This window comes from Lepidochelys kempii, chromosome 1, assembly GCF_965140285.1.
Source record: "Lepidochelys kempii isolate rLepKem1 chromosome 1, rLepKem1.hap1, whole genome shotgun sequence".
NCBI lineage: Eukaryota > Metazoa > Chordata > Testudines > Cheloniidae > Lepidochelys > Lepidochelys kempii.
Window position 1 is genome coordinate 224966820 of NC_136380.1, and position 16636 is coordinate 224983455.

The window sequence follows — 16636 nt, forward strand, 5'->3', positions numbered from 1 at the left end:
ACTGATTTTTGGGTGTTCTCTCCTTTATTGTTTATACAAATGAAAGCATACAAATGAAAGCAAGTTACTGTTCAGAGGAATTCATGCCTTTCTTTCCCACATTAACCATGAACAGTAACTCGCTTTTTTTCTTTAATAGATCTGAGGTTATGTCTACACTACAAGCATCGCAGTTGCACAGCTGCAGCACTCTTGTTACGGGGCTATAGTGCTGTAGTGTAGACACTTCCTACAGCAATAGAAGGAAGCTTTCCGTCACTGTAGTAAATCCACCTCCTCAAGAAGTTGTAGCTAGGTTAATGGAAGAATTCTTGTATTGATCTAGTGGTGTCTCCACCAAGGCTTAGGTCAGCTTAACTATGTCTCTCAGGAGTGTTAATATATTTATCAGGTGACAGTAGATTTATTTCCATAAAGTACTTGTATATGCTGATTCTTAAGAACAATTCTTTATTATGCTGTTCTTTGTAAATAATGTTTGCTATACTCTCCGCCTTCAAATGCCTTCTCCAGATGCAGTTGTGCAGTTATACCTACAAGAAACCATGATGTTTGATGGTGATTTGACTGTTCATCAGTCAGAACAGATGATTTTATTTTATGTATTTATTTTAAAATCTAAGATAATAGGGAACCATTAGGAATCCCCATAGTTAACGTATAGAATCACGTGATTTTATTTTCTTTAGCCTCATCCTCCCTCCCACCTGCAGTTGTTTGTCACACCTACATGTTGTTTCTTGTCTCAGATTGGCCCTGATCCTTCAAGCACCTGTTTAAATGCTTAATTTTATTAACATTAGTAATCCTATCAACTTCAATGGGACTACTCATGCAAATAAAGTATGCATATGCCTAATGGTTTGCAGGGTGAAGGAATTTAGTTCTTCAGGGCACAGATTGTCTCTTACTGTGCTATAGATGCTGTCACATATAAGTTGTTATAGTGCTTTAGATGAATGTTATTTTAAATGCCCCCAAAACACCGTTAACATAGGGTTACGGTTGCCCAGTGGTGCCTCGTGCCCTTCCAGAATGTGGGGAGTGGCTAGACTTAAACCTCTGAAAACCAGGAAACACAAAGTTAAGCTACACGCCACCTTAATTCCTCTCCTTGGAGCTGGCAATAACCCCTGGGAACGGGTCAGTAAGGAGAGTGTCACGATAAGTAGATAGGAGGAAATTCTAAGAGAATGTGCCATTGTTTGTGTGGCGCTCCATGGGTTTGAATTCCAGCATTTATCTACATGCATTCCAACTCCCTTCACTGTGTTAGGTGTAGCTGTAAGGAAGGGTGGAGGGATTAGTTGAAGCAGCTTGATAGAGCTGTTACTGTGACATTGCAAGCGGTGTATGTGCATTTCGAAGGATTGAATATTCCTCGTTTCACCACTGAGTTTTGTAGATCTGCCGAGGTGATCTTCTTGCCATGGAGATTGGTGGCAGTCCAATGGCACACAGGACAGTGGTCTCCAGGGTTCAGTGATGGGTAAGTGAAGGCAATGTCTCAGCAAGAATCCTTTAGGCAAGGGTGAGGGCATGGTAACATTTATCAAGTCTGGGGTGGTATGTGAGGAGTAGGCTCAGCATCTGAGTATAGGCCAGATATAGGTAGCTCCTGTTTGCTATGCCTGACCTAAACCAAAGTTTTGCCTTTGCAAAGAGAAGGTGTTAGACTGTGTTCTATAGGGCTCATGTGATCTCTTCCCAAAGTGTTATGTGTAACATCTGCGAGAGTAGAGTACTAGCATGTGTGTTACAGATGTATTGGGGCATTGCTCAAAGAGGGTAGACTTAAGGTTGTGTTGTGGGGGTGGTGTGTAACTTAACTTTGTATTTCCTGGTTTTCAGAGGTTTAAGTTTAATCACTCTTCACATTCTGGAAGGGCACCAGGCACCACTGGGCAACGGGGCATTTAATTTCCTTGTTTTCTAAAAAATGCTCTCTCAGCATCCCCATTTACCACAGCCCAGCTCTCCCCCTCCCCGGCCTCTGGCTCCCTGGCAATGATTACGCTGGCCACAGAATGAACTGGCTGCATGTTAGTCCCTTCACCACCCCTACATTATCTTCTTGTCTCCCATGTCTCTTGCCTGGTTGTCCTTGCACAGCCTGGTTCTCCCTCCCGAGTTGTCCTCCCCACTGACAGGCAGGTGCCAACGTGGCATACACCGACTGAGGAGTGGAGGAGAGGCTGCAGGAATTCTGTAGGGAGTAGCATGGAGTCAGTGGGCACAGTTTTTGAAGTGGGTGGGGGCAGACATCACAGGAGCATGAGAAGAAGGATGACCCGGTAGGTAGGACCTGGGGCTTGGAAAACCTGGGTTAAATTCCCTGATCTGCAACAGACTTCCTGTGTGACGTATGGGGATGATGGCACTTCTCCACCTTAAAGGGGTGTTGTGAGGATAAATACATTACAGAGTCAGGTGTTCAGCTCCTATGGCACTTGGGGCCAGCCACCATATGAAAAAGGAGCAGCTGTCATTTGTTGATGGTTGGGTACATTAGACCTGGGGGGACAGATCTGAAACCCCTCCAACATCTCAGCACAGCTCTGACCACTTCCTCTCCACCCCACTCTTCCCTGCACTCTTCCAACACTCCCTCCCCCGCACTGCTCCAACCCTTATTTGCCCAACAGCCAACCCCAACAGCTCAGAAACCCCTGTCACTGCTCCAATTCCTCCAACAGTCCCTCCAACATGTCCATTGCTCTGAGCCCCTCACGCACAAACTGCTGCTGCACGTCCCACTCCCACATCCCGAGTGCTTTAAGCCTGGCTACACACTCCAGCTCCTAACCCTCCCACCTCCCCAACTCCATTCTCCTCACCACTCCACACCCCTGGTAAGATTGGAGGGGCCATAGGGTGGTGGTGTCACTAATCCCCTTCACTACCCCTGCCACCACCCCCATGCTATCGCTCCCACTTCCTCGCATCCCCATCCCTTCCCCCTGGCCTGAGTTCCCCCAACTCCTCTCCCTCACCACCCTTTCCAATTTATTCCTCTCCCTCTAATCCCTTCCTTTCTCTTCAATCGCAAATCCCTCTCCCCTTATTCCCTGCTACTCCCCCACTCCCAATGTCCCCCCTTCTTCTCCCAACCCTCACACTCTCAGCACTGGTCCCTCAGACACCCAGTGCTCCTCTGTCTCTTCCATGTTCCCTAGCTTGGCCCCCAAAAAGGTATAAGAATTTAAAAATGTTATGAGCATCTCATGTTAAGGGGACTGCGTATCAGGAACCGCCTGACTCAGTTACATTGTTCATTGTACATTGTATTTATTATCTTTCAGAAAATAGTTAGAGCCTCTTCTAAATTTGCAGTGCAAAGTGAAAAACCCAAACCCTTAACAGAAGCAGAGAGTAGCAACATTCAGGCTGCCTGGAAAGCATCTTGCTGCAGTCTTGTTGCACATGCACATTCAATCTCTCTGATTCATGAGTTTTAGCATGTACTGTTCTCAAGAGCTAAATTCTATGGTCAATAACATTTTCAATATTGCTTCGCCAAAGGGGCAGTGGCATGTGCTAGTGAGATAAATGTCAAGTAACTGAAATCAGTTGGGGGACAATCAGACATATTTGGAGCCCAGATGTGTGCAAAAAAAGCATTATAACTTAGAAGAACCAATAGTTTTTGTAAAATGCTGTTCTTTCAGGGGCTTTATCTCAGGAACACCTTGCTCAAATGACCCCCCAAGTCTGGACCACTAACACTACTAAGCACCCCTAAGAGACACTGAAAGTTTCAAGACAATCCAAGTAAGCATGCAGATTTTAGAGTACTTAGAAGTATCTACCTCTAAACAGAACCTGCTGCTCAACCTGGACCATACAAAGCTGGTGCTTCAGTATAATAGAAGGTAAATTAGGCACTACTGTTGATTTTTTTTAAGAACATAAGAATGGCCATATTGGGTCAGACCAATCGTCCATCTAGCCCAATGTCTTGTCTTCCAACAGAGGCCAGTGCCAGATGCTTCAGAGAGAATGAAGAGAACAGGGCAATTACCTGGTGGTACATCCGTTGTCATCCAGTCCCAGCTTCTGGCAGTCAGAGGTTCAGGAACAAGCAGAGAATGGGGTAGAGTCCCTGACTATCTTGTCCATTGACCGACCTACTCTCCATGAATTTATCTAATTGAATCAATGTTGCAAGAGACCATTCAAAGGTGAAACAAGCAGTTAACATCTCTACTGTAATTGGACAGAGGAGGGTTAGTAGGTTACAAATTGTTGTAATAAACTGTAAATCCAGTGTCTTTATTAAGACCATGATTTTTGGTGTCTCGGAGAGTTATGAATTTAAGTTCCCAGGCTTATCTTTTGAATCTGTTGCACAGGTTTTGTTTGAGGACGAGGACTGAGAGGTCAGATATGGAATGATTGTTTTGTTAAAAGTGTCCACCCACGAGTGATATGGTGGTTTTGTCTTTTATTATTTTTCTGTACGAATTCACTCGAGAGCATAGTGATTGTCCGGTTTCACCCACATAGTTGTTACTGGGGCATTTAGTGCACTGGATGAGATACGCTACACATGGTGATAGGCATGTGTAGGACCCTTGGATCTTGAAAGGTGTCTTGTGGGGGTTTTGATAATCAGAGCAGGTGGTATCTGCAGGTTTTGCATCTGTTGATACAGCAGAGGTGTGATGTGTAATGACTTTGTGTGATATAAAAAGTATATCTAGATGTTCCAGCTTAATTTTCAATTTCTTTTCCTCAAGGTTTTATTGTTGTTGTTTTAAATAAGGAATTTTTCTTTAAAGAAAAGTATTTCTACGCTCTTGGCCCTGATCTTGCAACGATGTCAAAAGGGCTCCCTGCAGACACAAGGATGCTCTACTGGGAAGTCAGCTGAGGGACCAGGAGCCTTGTGGCTATTTTTTTGTTTTACTTATAATTTGATGTAAAATCATTTTAAATTGATAAGTACACATTTTGAAAAGTCACCTGAAGCGATTATTGCCAGGGAGAACAATTATGATTAGTTATCATTTATCTAGCACAGTGTGCAGTGTACCGTGAGGTTATTTTGAATTTGTTTTGGGACCTGTGTCACAATAAAACAATTAGTTTAAAAAATGTGAAGAATGAACAGAAAAGGGAGGGGTAATTAATTCCCCCTTTTAGGGCTTGATCCTTGTTCATGCTGAGTTGTACTTTTACTCTATGAGTAGTCCCATTGAACCAATGTCTACACCACCTTGTCTACACTAGGGGCTTGTCTACTAATTCAAATTAGAATGCTGCAGCAGCACAAGTGTACTACTGTAGCGCTTCAGTGAAGACACTACCTACACTGACGGGAAGGATTCTCTTGTTGGCATAGGTAATCCACCTGCCCACGAGATGGTAGCTAGGTCAGTGGGAGAATTCTCCTGTCAATCTAGCGCTGTCTACACCAGGGGCTAGGTCAGTTGAACTGTGTAGCTCAGGGGTGTGGATTTTTTACACCTCTGAGTGACGTAGTTATACCATCCTAATATCCTAGTGTAGAGCAGGACTAGGGTTCCTGAGCATGGCCCAGTGGTTAGGGCACTGGTTTAGGATTTGGGAACGTTTGGGCTCAATTCATTGCTCCACCACTGACTTCATGTGTGACCATGGGCAAATGACTTAGGGCTGATCTACACGAAGAACTGACATCGGGATAGCTGCGTCTCTCTGGGGTGTGAAAAATTCACACCCCGGTGAGATGTAGCTATACCAACCGTACCCCCAGTGTAGACAGCACTAGGGTCAACAGAGGAATTGTTCCATTGCCTTAGCTACTGTCTCTCGGAGAGATGGATTCCTTATGCCAACAGGAGAACCCCTCCCATCAGCGTAGGTAGTGTCTCCAGTGTTACACTACCACAGCTGCAGCAGCGTTTTAAGTGTAGACATACCCTTAGTATTTCCATTCCTCATCTCTATGATGGGCTTAATAGCAGTCCCCTGCCTTACAGGGGTGTTGTGAGCATATAATACAAGGGCTCCTGCTTGTGTTAAGGGTACCGTTGAATTGGGGCTGGGGCTGGTGATAAACTTCCCTAGTGTAGACATGGCCCAGCTGACACTTGGCAGGGTTGGTTTCAAGGGGCCTGTGAGGGAGAGGGCGGGAAAGGGAGACAGAGGAGGATGGAGAAGGGGCTAGATAAAGCCCAGGAGAGAGAGAGAAGAGGAAGGAGAGGGGAGGCAGGGAGAGCAGTAGGCGGGCAGGAGAAGCAAAGGGAGAGAAGAAAGGAGAAGGCAGGGGCTGGGGAAGACGGTAGGAGTGAGAAGGGAAGGATGGAGAGATAGCAAGGAAAGGAGGCGGGAAAGAGGGAGGGAGAGGAGCAGCCGCAACTCATTTGAATAGCTGCCTCATTGTATCGCGGCTCTCCAGGCTCCTCCCAGGGGCTGCCTCAGAAACCAAGTATTCAAACAGGAGTCCAAGGGGAAGAAATGTGAATCCCGCCCCCTTTCAAGCCGAGAGAAAAAAGCCAGACAGCACTGCCGTGACACCAGCATTAGGTTCACTTCAAGCATGTCCTGGGGGTGGGGGGGGAGACACAGCAGAGTTGGGGTGGGGGAGAGAGAGGGAGAGAGAGAGGAGTCGAGGCTGCTTTGCCAGAGGTGGCTGCTGCTGTCTCCTTATCCTGCTCCTCTGCCCCCCCCCTCCGGCTGAGTTCATTCACTGGGATTGGTTTCAAATGACGCCATCTCTTTATTTTTACACCAATGACCTCATCCCAGCAGCTTGAAGTTTACTGACCAGCAAAACTCTCTCTCTCTCCCCCCCCCTTGTGTCTGTTTGTTCTAGCCATTTATTAGTAATTGTGTGGTTCCTTTTGGAAACCTCAGCCTTTTAAACTTTCTTTTCCCTTCGCAGCTTTTTTTCTTCTTCTTCCCCCCCTTCGTTTTCTCAAGCCATCTGGAGGGGGGGGGGGGGAGAAAAGATCCAAACGTTTCCTCTCTCTCCTTCTCCCCCCCCCCTTTAAATAGATCAGAATAAAGTTTTAAAGAAGAAGAACAGCCTGGAGCTTCCCAGCGGCTGGAAGGAGAGAAAGTTGGGTCTGGCAGCAGCTCCAGCAGCGAAGAAGCTGGTGGTAACTTTTTTTTTCCTTCTCCAGGAAACAAACCGGGGGGGGAGTAAGTGTTGAAAAGAAAGTAGAGGAAGGAGGGGGCTGGCAAAAGGGTTTGGGGGAGTTTTCTTCCTAGGTTCCTAGGGGCAGCCCCGCACAAACAAAGGTCACCCCCTGTTTAGCTCCAGTGCGATAGGGACACCACTCTAGGGTGGGCTGAAGATGCGATCTGTGATCTCTTTGCAAGCGATTTTTAAGATCTCCGAGGTGGGTTGCTCCTCTTCCCCAATGTTTTGCTTTGTAGTTTTCTTGACTTGTGTTCTTTTGGTGGTTGTGTGTATGTTTCAGCGTGTAGGCCCTAGGAGAAGAGAGAGATAGCAGTTCAGTGAATTGGGGTGAGGGAAGGTGGTGGAAGCTCCTAATAGTGATGGGACTATGGTATTATTTCATGCTCTCTCCTCATCTTCCCCACAATCCTTTTATTCCCCCCTCTTTTTTTTTTTATTGGAAGGTTTGTTTATCTGGCCCTGGCAGTCCCCTTCCCCACCTCATATGGGAAGAAAGGGGGGACAGATGAGCTGCCGGTGAGAGACACTTTTTAGGCTTTAAAAAAGTACCAGATCCTAACTGTTGTGGGGTTTTGATTCTCTTAAACACTGCAAGCTGTTTTGTGGTTGTGTGTGGTTTGGTTTGTTTTGTTTTTAAATTCACCTTTGGAAAAAGTACATAGCCACCTGTCTTAAATCCCAGATTTTAAAGGAGAGGGACAGAGAGAGAAAGCAGGGCTTCCTTTTGTGTGAGGAAGGAAAAAACATGATTTTTAAAACAAGCAAAAAATTAGGTCATTTGTTTACATTAATGTGTATTAAATAAAACAACCTTTTAGGGCTGTTTTGGGAATTTGTTGACTTTTTTTGTTTGTTTTTGCTTCCAGGAACAATAAGTGCTTCTGACCCTTTCAAATTTAGTAAACAGTATTTTGAATTCATGATTTCAAATGTTTTTAATTATTTAAAACAATGAAGTTTAAAAAAAAACATCTTGTTTTACAGTACTATCCAAAACTTTAAAAATGAGTGAAAGTACTGCCTTGAACTTTACTAAATATTTTAAGTAAGCAAGCCAACAAAATGGAGGTTGATGTAGAATCTAAAAAAAAAATTACCTGTGAAACGTTAGTTTGATTCCATTTTAAATATAGTGATTTTAAAACGAGCTTGATTGGTGTTTTATATTACTTCAAGCCCTCCCTGGAATCTTTTTCTGAATGTTTTAAGAAGCCCTGGGAGAAGGAAACACCTCCACACATCAACATGTGCTGAATAAGGTGTATGTGACAAGTCTACTGCATAACCTGACCAGCAGTGGTGTTTTCAGTGTTCAACACTAGTAAACTACATCTAAGATGAAGGGCACTAAGCTGTAAAACAAACAAACAAAAAACGTAATATGTTTTTGTACGTTATTTCAGTTCAAATTGATTATACATGTGTTCTCTTGTCCCTCTCTTTCTCTTCATCTTCCCCCACCCGCCAGATGAAAGGGGCATCGCTACTACATTTTACTGTTTCAGCTATGGCTAATTGTTGCTCAAACATTCGGTGTATATCCATTATAACATAAATATATATGCACACTTTAAACTTGCTGGAGGCATTTTGAGCTGTTTCTCATTGAAAAGATGTTTTCAGTTTCTCTCTGTGATTTTTTTTTTTTTTTTGGGTGATCTTGCTTTTAGAATGTGTTTCTGTTCCTGGCAGCATATGGTTTGGTGGACACAGACTTATGAAGTGACAACTGAACAAGCAGGAGTTGGATTTTAAATGGGTGTATTTTTGGGGAGGGTGGAGAAATGTTAAGGATTAATTTCTTTGTGTGGTTGGTGTTCACCTTGCTGGCTCACTTGAAATTGGAGCGTTCACAAGCCTATTCCTGAGATGAAATATGAGGGAAGTGTGTATGTTTAAAAAGCATATAGAGGTTTTTTGGTGGTGGGAGGAATCGGGAGGAATCTTCCCCCCCCCCTTCCCCCCCTTCAGCTTTTAGAAACTGGAGACAATTTTAAAGAATATGCTATCCCAAAGAGTTCATATAATGACCAGATATGCTTGTTGGTGGTGGTAGCAGACATTCCATACAAAAATAGAAATTTGCAAGAGGTTTAATGTATTCTATGCAGTAAGCTTCCTATTACAGTGGTGCTTGCATGTATCCTGATAGAGTGAGTGTGTTTGTGTTTTTTTTTTTAAATACAGCAAAAGTAATGGAGAAGGAAGTGTAAGTTCTAGGTGACAGCAGCAGGATTTTGTGGGGCGGAGTTAATATTAAATGTGCTAATGTCTAAAAAGACCGTGCAAGTTTCTAAAAATCCAGTGTACTTTATTCCTTCTCTAGATCAGGGTTTTGTGGGGTGTTTGGTTTTTTTTTTTTGTTTGGTTTTTTTACTCAAAATAAATATCTTTGACGGGTCCAGTTTTCTGTTTCTAAGTGGAAGTATTGGGACAAAATCAGTCCATAGTTACTCTGGTGCAACTGTGGAAGTAAATGGGCTTGTTTCATCTCTGACTGCGTGAAGTGCACACTCTTGGTCCAGTGGGGATGGCTATCCTAGCAGGGGCATTGGACCTTGGTAGAAAGTAGTTTTAACCTTCCATAGGAGCCCATCTGTCAGGGGATGTGCTACAACTGCTGGGCACACTGGATGTCCAGCCAAAACAACGCACTTTCTGGTCACTGCCAGTCACAGGCCCTTTGGTGGAGTTGTGGTTATAGCTCCCCTATGCAATTGTAAACTCCAGCACCAAACATGCTTTCTGCCGTGAGAACCCTGTGCTTCAGTTTCTTCCAGCAGAAGCTGGCGGTACGCAGGGTGAATGGAGCCAAGTAAAGTTTCTGGATTTACACTGGTGTAACCAAGAGCAGAATATGCTCCTCCTTCTCTCAATCTAAATAATTCAGCTCACTAAGGCTTTGGAGGGCTAATTTAGGGTCCCTTTAGGATCTCTGGAAGCCTTATTATGTCTCAAATGTACTGTCCAGCTGATAAACTAATTTCAGCTAATTTTCAGGCTCCTGTACCTGCAGGTGAGGCAAAATCCTGTTGCCAAGCAAACAAAAACTTGGTGTGGAAAAGTGAAATGTTGTTGTTTACTGCTATAAGGCTCGATACTGACCTGCACTTAAAAATTGTGGCTATGGTGACTGGCCAGTACCTTTGCCCTCAGGCTGAAGATGAGAAGTGGCTTCCCCACCTCAGATTCCATGTAAACCCTACCGAATGGCAAAAGAAACGGATCATTTCCCTCCTTAGGTTCTGATCCTGAAATGAACTCTAGAACTTGGGATTCTGCCCCGACACAGCCCATTGCACCATTAGGGTATTCTGTTAAATTATTTCTCTGTCTATACTCAGTCCCGTGCATCCCCATGCTGCATTTTGAGAAGAGTGGTTAATTAGTGATGTGCCCCATACTGTATTGTGTGATTGCAAAACTAGTGTTTGGCAGTGCTCACCAGGAAACCGAGGCTGGGGAGGCCAGTTTTCACTCCATTATTGCCTGGTGCTGTACTAACAAGTGGGAAATCATGGGCATTGCCCTGAATGCTGACCACCACAAGTGGACAAATCACATGACAGACCATGGAGGTTGTTAGGGCGAATCAAGATCACACCAGGTGTACTGGTTCAGAGTTATCTTCCTTAGTTACTCGTGTGGCTTGGTTTATTATTAGTAGTTGTTGTTGTTGGTTTTTTAAAATCATATAACCAAGGGAGCAACTAGCCCCAGAGCAGAGCTAAATGAAGTAAGGCAAGCTAAAATAAGTGCATTTCTGAGGGAGACAGGTCCTGGCAGGGGGTGGCATTGTCACCTTTAAGTCATAAGTCCCAGGCTGTCAGTACACCTTTTGATTTTGAAGTACGTCAGATCAGCAGCTTCCTCTTCTAAGAGGGGATACAGAACATAACTCTCACCCCCATTTCCCCCCACCCCCCCGCCAAATAATTCATTTGGACTACTTAAAAAAACAACAATAAACTGAGAAACATCTTGTCCAACAATGAGATTGGGCCAGATCAGATGCCTTTATGAAAATGCCCATATAGGAACCAGAAAATTCCATGTAGGAGAGTATCTGAATTCCCTCTGTATTCTTCTACTGGGGGAGTTTGACCAGTGGGTTGGGGGGTCAGAATTTGCACATACCCTCCCCTACTACACAGTGAAAAAACCTGCGTTCTGTCCCACGAGCCACATGGATTGTGTACAGAGGGGCCCCTTAGTATGCCGATCCCAAGGGTATAATCTAGCTCGTGTCTGTCTCTATTTTTTATTTTTAAATCTCTTGCGTCCTTGTGGCTATTTTGTTGGGTGTTGCCTGGCCATGCCCTGGTTTTCTAGATGTTTGTGTAGGAAGTAGCATGTCTCTGTATGTTAGAGTAGAAGATCATTCACCCCCTCCCCCCCAAGACTTCTGGAGTGCATTTAATATGTTTGAGATAGAGAGTTGATTGTGTGGAATATGCAAATATCAGAAAGTGTCTTTGCATTCCATGAGCTCTATGAAGAGAAATACTTTGAGTAAACTGATCATCAGGTAATGGCAAATTCATTTTTCATGACTATTAATTGTTGGCCTAACACACGTGGCATGTGTGTAAGTCTGCATAGTCCTCCTGCATGAATAAAAGTTGGGGTCAAAAGATGTGGATATTGTGTGACACTCTGATATAAAGCCTCTTGTGTCTGGCTCTGGTTTCAACCCAGCTGAGGACAGTAATGTTTGGAAGTCATTGCCATCTCTCTGAGGTGGGTGAAGTGTGAGTGAGTGGTCTTTGTCATGTTTCTAGTAGATACCTGAAGGACCAAATCCTCAATTCTGTTACATCAGTTTTATATAATAGTGTAGCTCCATTTATTTCAGTAAAGTTACCAGAATACAACTGGTGCAGCAGAGTGGAGAAACAGGCTTGGAATCTGAACTGCCTTCACTACTAGAGGTGGTTCTGAGTTGAAGCACATTGCTGGGCTAAGGATGTTCCCACTACTGCTGACCTTGCTGTATCTCTGGATAGACATTTTTGGTCTTCTGGGCTCTCTAGTACTTTCGTTTAACGTCTGAAGAAAAGGAAACGTATTTTAAGGGACAGTTTGGCTCCATCCTTTATAAATTTCTGTAGTTTAGTCAGAGCATCTCTTAGTTTGCTTAGGGATATGGCTTGTTGGCAGCTGCTGGCATCTCTAGTGGTGACCTTGTTGGCCACCAGTAAGTTATTTTTCCTCAGTGCCAGAAGCAAGTCGGCATCTAGAGGAGGAAAGAGGGGGGCAAGGCCTTGAGTCTCCTGCTGCACTCTGTAGTTTGCTACTGAGCCAAGACTGACCTACTCAGAATTGGCTCTAAGAAGATTGGCTTTGTTCCATTTTGTGTCCCTATGAAATGCTCCTGTAATTTAGAAACAAAGTGTAATAATTGGGCAGGCTAGAGAAGCAGGGAAGAGAGAGCGAAAGAAAGTTGCCATTGGTGCTAGAAGGTTTGCTGTGACACTGCACTGTGTGGTTGTATCTTTTTAAACTTCTGAGGTGCAGTGAGGTAGGCAGAATGATCCTTTCTTAGTTTTGTTACCCTTCCTCCATCTTCCCAGTCCCACACACTGCAGTTCTTCTGATTTTTCTTCTCTCACACTGTGTGAACTAACTGAATCATTAGCTATAGCATTTATGGTCCATAAATATGCCAAATTAATTGGTGAACAGGGTGCTTTAGCTGAGGAAATCCTTAGTTAAATCTATGCCTTTATTTGACACAACACGAGCCGTGCACCTTCAGCAAACTTTTTAAACATTTCTCTTCAGACACAATATTAGAATTGTTATATAACAGATTGGGTAGATATAGTTTTGATGATCCTTCTTCAGTGACTTGACTAAACCCCCTACACATAGGTTCTTTCAAATGTGTTTTCACACCCTTTTGTTATAATATTTCACGTTTAAGTTAAGACTTTCTCAGTTTTCTTTTTACGTGTAACAAATATTGATCTGTTTTTGTTCCATCTCCTCTCACATAATAGTTTTAATTTTTCTAGATAAAATGATAGTACAAAATACAGCCTGTTGATTTCTTATGATAAATCTCATTTAAAATATTGAATGATAACCTACAAAAATTAGAATATGAAAGACATTCTCCATAAAACTATAACTATTTTAAGTTAGGTCAAATTTCAGCCCTAAACTACTGGACAAGGTCTCCTAATGTTGAGCTCAAACTATTGATAATTAGTTTCATTGTGCTGTATTTCATTTTGCTCTGTGCATGAAATGGGGCTGTTTAGTGACTAAATTACAGTTTAATGTGTTTCTGCACATATGGTCTTTCATTTAAATGCTCTTGCATATTTGTCTTCAATGTTTTATAGTATTTAGTGGTGATGGGAGGCAAAAAGATTGACCTGAGTGCTAAATGGTAGCAACATGTGACTGAGAACTTTTGCAGAGAGCATAAAATGAAGAGGACAACAGAGACTAATTGAATGAAATTCCTTTTATGCACACATTCTTGGGTTTGAATGACTAGTATGTATTCAGCCTGCTGGATTAGAAGGCTTTGGCTCTGCATGGATAGCATAGATGTTGCTCTCAAAATAGGAGAGAATTTGTAGGCAGCTTCCCCCCACCCCTTACTCCTGATAATTTAGATTCTATACTTCAGTTTTCTTCAGTTTTTCCTTAGTTTTATAGTAAGGCTTGTTTAAGGCTAAATCACTATTAATTACTGGAATAGCGACATCCTATTGCTAATATTTTTTTTAATTTTTGGACTGATCTGTATAATTCACTCCTGGTTTGAAAGGCTCCTGTTTCATGCCAGGATTTGGGTTTCAGGCCAATGAAGATATTGCAGTGTACTATGCATGGGGGAGAGGTAGGGCTGGGGGCAAGTTTAGTGCCACATTTCAGATAAGATGTTAAGGTCCTGCTTGGCTCTGGGTGTCTATAAGTAAGAAGCTGCTGAGCCCCCAGCCGGACCTCTTGACCCTACCCGCCCACACCAGGATGAACCAGCCAGTGATACTGCTGATGCTGCTGGAACCCCCCTGCTGCAAGGTAATGAGGACACCATCTACCTGCAGTATCCCCTCGCTGCGGACATGCTCATCTGCCTCATCTGCTCTCCGCCCCAAAGCTTCCACCTCCTCGGTGGCGTCACCAGGCACCTGAAGAGATGCCACAGCAAGCGGGTCGCCTTCAGCTGTGCCCTCTGCAGCCTGCCCTTCGAGACGCAGAAGCAATGCAAGACGCACCAAGTCGCCTGCAGGAAACGCCTCAAGGGAACAACAGAGTCTCCTGCCCTGGCTCCCAGCCCTCCTGCTGCACGCCGGGCCGCTGCTCCTGAGCTTCAACAAAGAAAAGCGACCTTGCAAGAAGCCTGCCCCTGTCGCCAGGCCAGCGGAACGGGATGCTGCGATCGAGAAGGTACCAGCTGCCTCAGGGAACATCACACAGGTTCTCGCCAGCAGGAGGCCCGTCTCACCCTCTCATGTCGCCAAGCAAATCTCCATACTGAGACGACTCAGTGCTACCTTGCCACCTGTCCAGCACGTCCCCATCCCCAGAAGGATCAGCGCCCCACCGCACATAGCTGCTCGAGATCCTGTCGCCGGAAGAGCCAGCGCCGCCCCTCAGACCGCCCTGCAAACTCCAACCACCAGAGGAGCCAGAGCCACACCTCAGACTACCCTACGATCTCCAGCAGCCAGAGGAGCCAGTGCCAAGCCTCAGACCACCCTGCGAGCTCCAGCCATCGGAGGAGCCAGCACCATGCCCCAGATCGCCCTACAAACTCCAGACGTTACTGGAGGAACCAGCCCTGCAGCCACAGCAAAGCACCGGGCCTTTGTTGCCAGACGGCCCAGCACGGCCCCCAAGTCCATTCTGCAGGACACTGCCTACAGGAGATCTCACACTCCAGCAGCAACCGCCCAGGCAGCAGCCACTCATAGAAGGATCAGCAGTGTCCCAGCAACCTCCGAGCCAGACTGCGTCTCTCCGACCTCTAGCAACACCAGCATCCCGCCAGAGATCCCGCCCCAGCACCCAACCGAAGGGAATCCTGACCCATGAGATAGATGGCAGGCTGACCACGCAGGCTTTGAGCCTGCACCAGATGAGGTCGAGGACCATGAGGGCCAGCAGCCGATGGTGAGGGCTGCCACTCCGTGGCAGACTGCCTGGACCGAGGAGCTACAAGCGGCAGCTTCCTTTGACTACTTCGACCTCCTCATACACAGGCTCACCCAAGAACTGTCTGCGGAAATCGCTCCCAGGAGAAGTTCGAACCAGGAGAACGCCCCACCTGCCCACAGAACGTCTGCTGCAAACCACAACACCACCACCAGGGGAGCAGAAGTAGAGCCAGCCGCCGCAACGATCCAGTAGCGGCTTCAAGGATCCAAAAGCTGTACCGGGCAAACCGCTCCAAGGCCATGAGAGAGATCCTAGATGGGACCTCGCCCTACTGCATGATCCCATCTGAGTGTCTCTACAGCTACTTCAAGGATGTATTCGACCACATAGCCCGGAATGACGTGCAGCGCCCAGAGTGCCTCTGCCCCCCGCCCCACGTCGACAAAGCAGGTGTCCTGGAAACTGACTATACGCCCAAGGAAGTGATGGCCAGACTCTCAAAAACAAAAAACACAGCTCCTGGGAAAGACGGCATCCCCTACAGCCTCCTGAAAAAGCGAGATCCCGGCTGCCTGGTCCTTGCCATGCTCTTCAACCAGTGCAACCGATTCTGCCGTACTCCCAGCTCCTGGAAGAAGGCCATGACGGTACTGGTGTACAAGAAGGGCGAGTGGGATGACCCCAGCAACTGGCAGCCCATCTCCCTCTGCTCCACGATGTACAAGTTCTATGCCAGCTGCCTGGCGTTGAGGATCACGGAGTGGTCGGTGAGCAGGGGAGCCATCAGCTCCATCCAGAAAGGCTTCATGTCCTGCGAGGTCTGCTATGAACACAAATTTGTCCTCCAAACCACCATCGAAACAGCCAGAAGGGTGCGGAGGCAGTGCACGATAGCGTGGCTCGACCTGGCTAATGCCTCTGGGTCCATGCCCCACCACCACATCTTTGCCACGCTCCAGGAGTTTGGGATGCCAGCGAAGTTCCTTTGTGTGATCCGAGAGGTGTACGAGGGATACAGCACCACCATTCGCTCGGTCAAAGGGGAGACCGCCGAGATCCCGATCTGGAGCGGAGTTAAGCAGGGCTGTCCCCTCAGCCCCATCATCTTTAACCTCGCCATGGAGCTATTGCTGCGAGCGATCTCCAATGTCACAGATGGCTTCAATCTCCATGGTGAGAGAGTGAGTGTCCTGGCTCATGCGGATGACCTGGTCCTGACTGCGGATGATCCAGAGAACCTCCAACATATGCTAGATGCCACCAGTCGAGCTGCCAATTGGATGGGGCTCCGCTTCAATGCAAAGAAGCGCGCAACTCTCCACATCAACGGCAGCAAAAGGGACTCAGTGCAGACGACAGAGTTCCAGATCCAGGGCGAGCCCATCATCC

General features: G+C 45.8%; 1 protein-coding gene across 1 annotated transcript in view; it reads left to right on the top strand.

Moving 5' to 3' along the window:
• Positions 1 to 6590: 6590 nt before the first annotated feature.
• DUSP16 (dual specificity phosphatase 16) overlaps positions 6591 to 16636 on the top strand; it is a 98640-nt gene continuing 88594 nt past the window's right edge. Inside the window, exon 1 of the mRNA XM_073315620.2 lies at positions 6591 to 7085. The gene's annotated coding sequence lies outside the window, so the exon portion shown is untranslated. The remainder of the gene's footprint in view (positions 7086 to 16636) is intronic.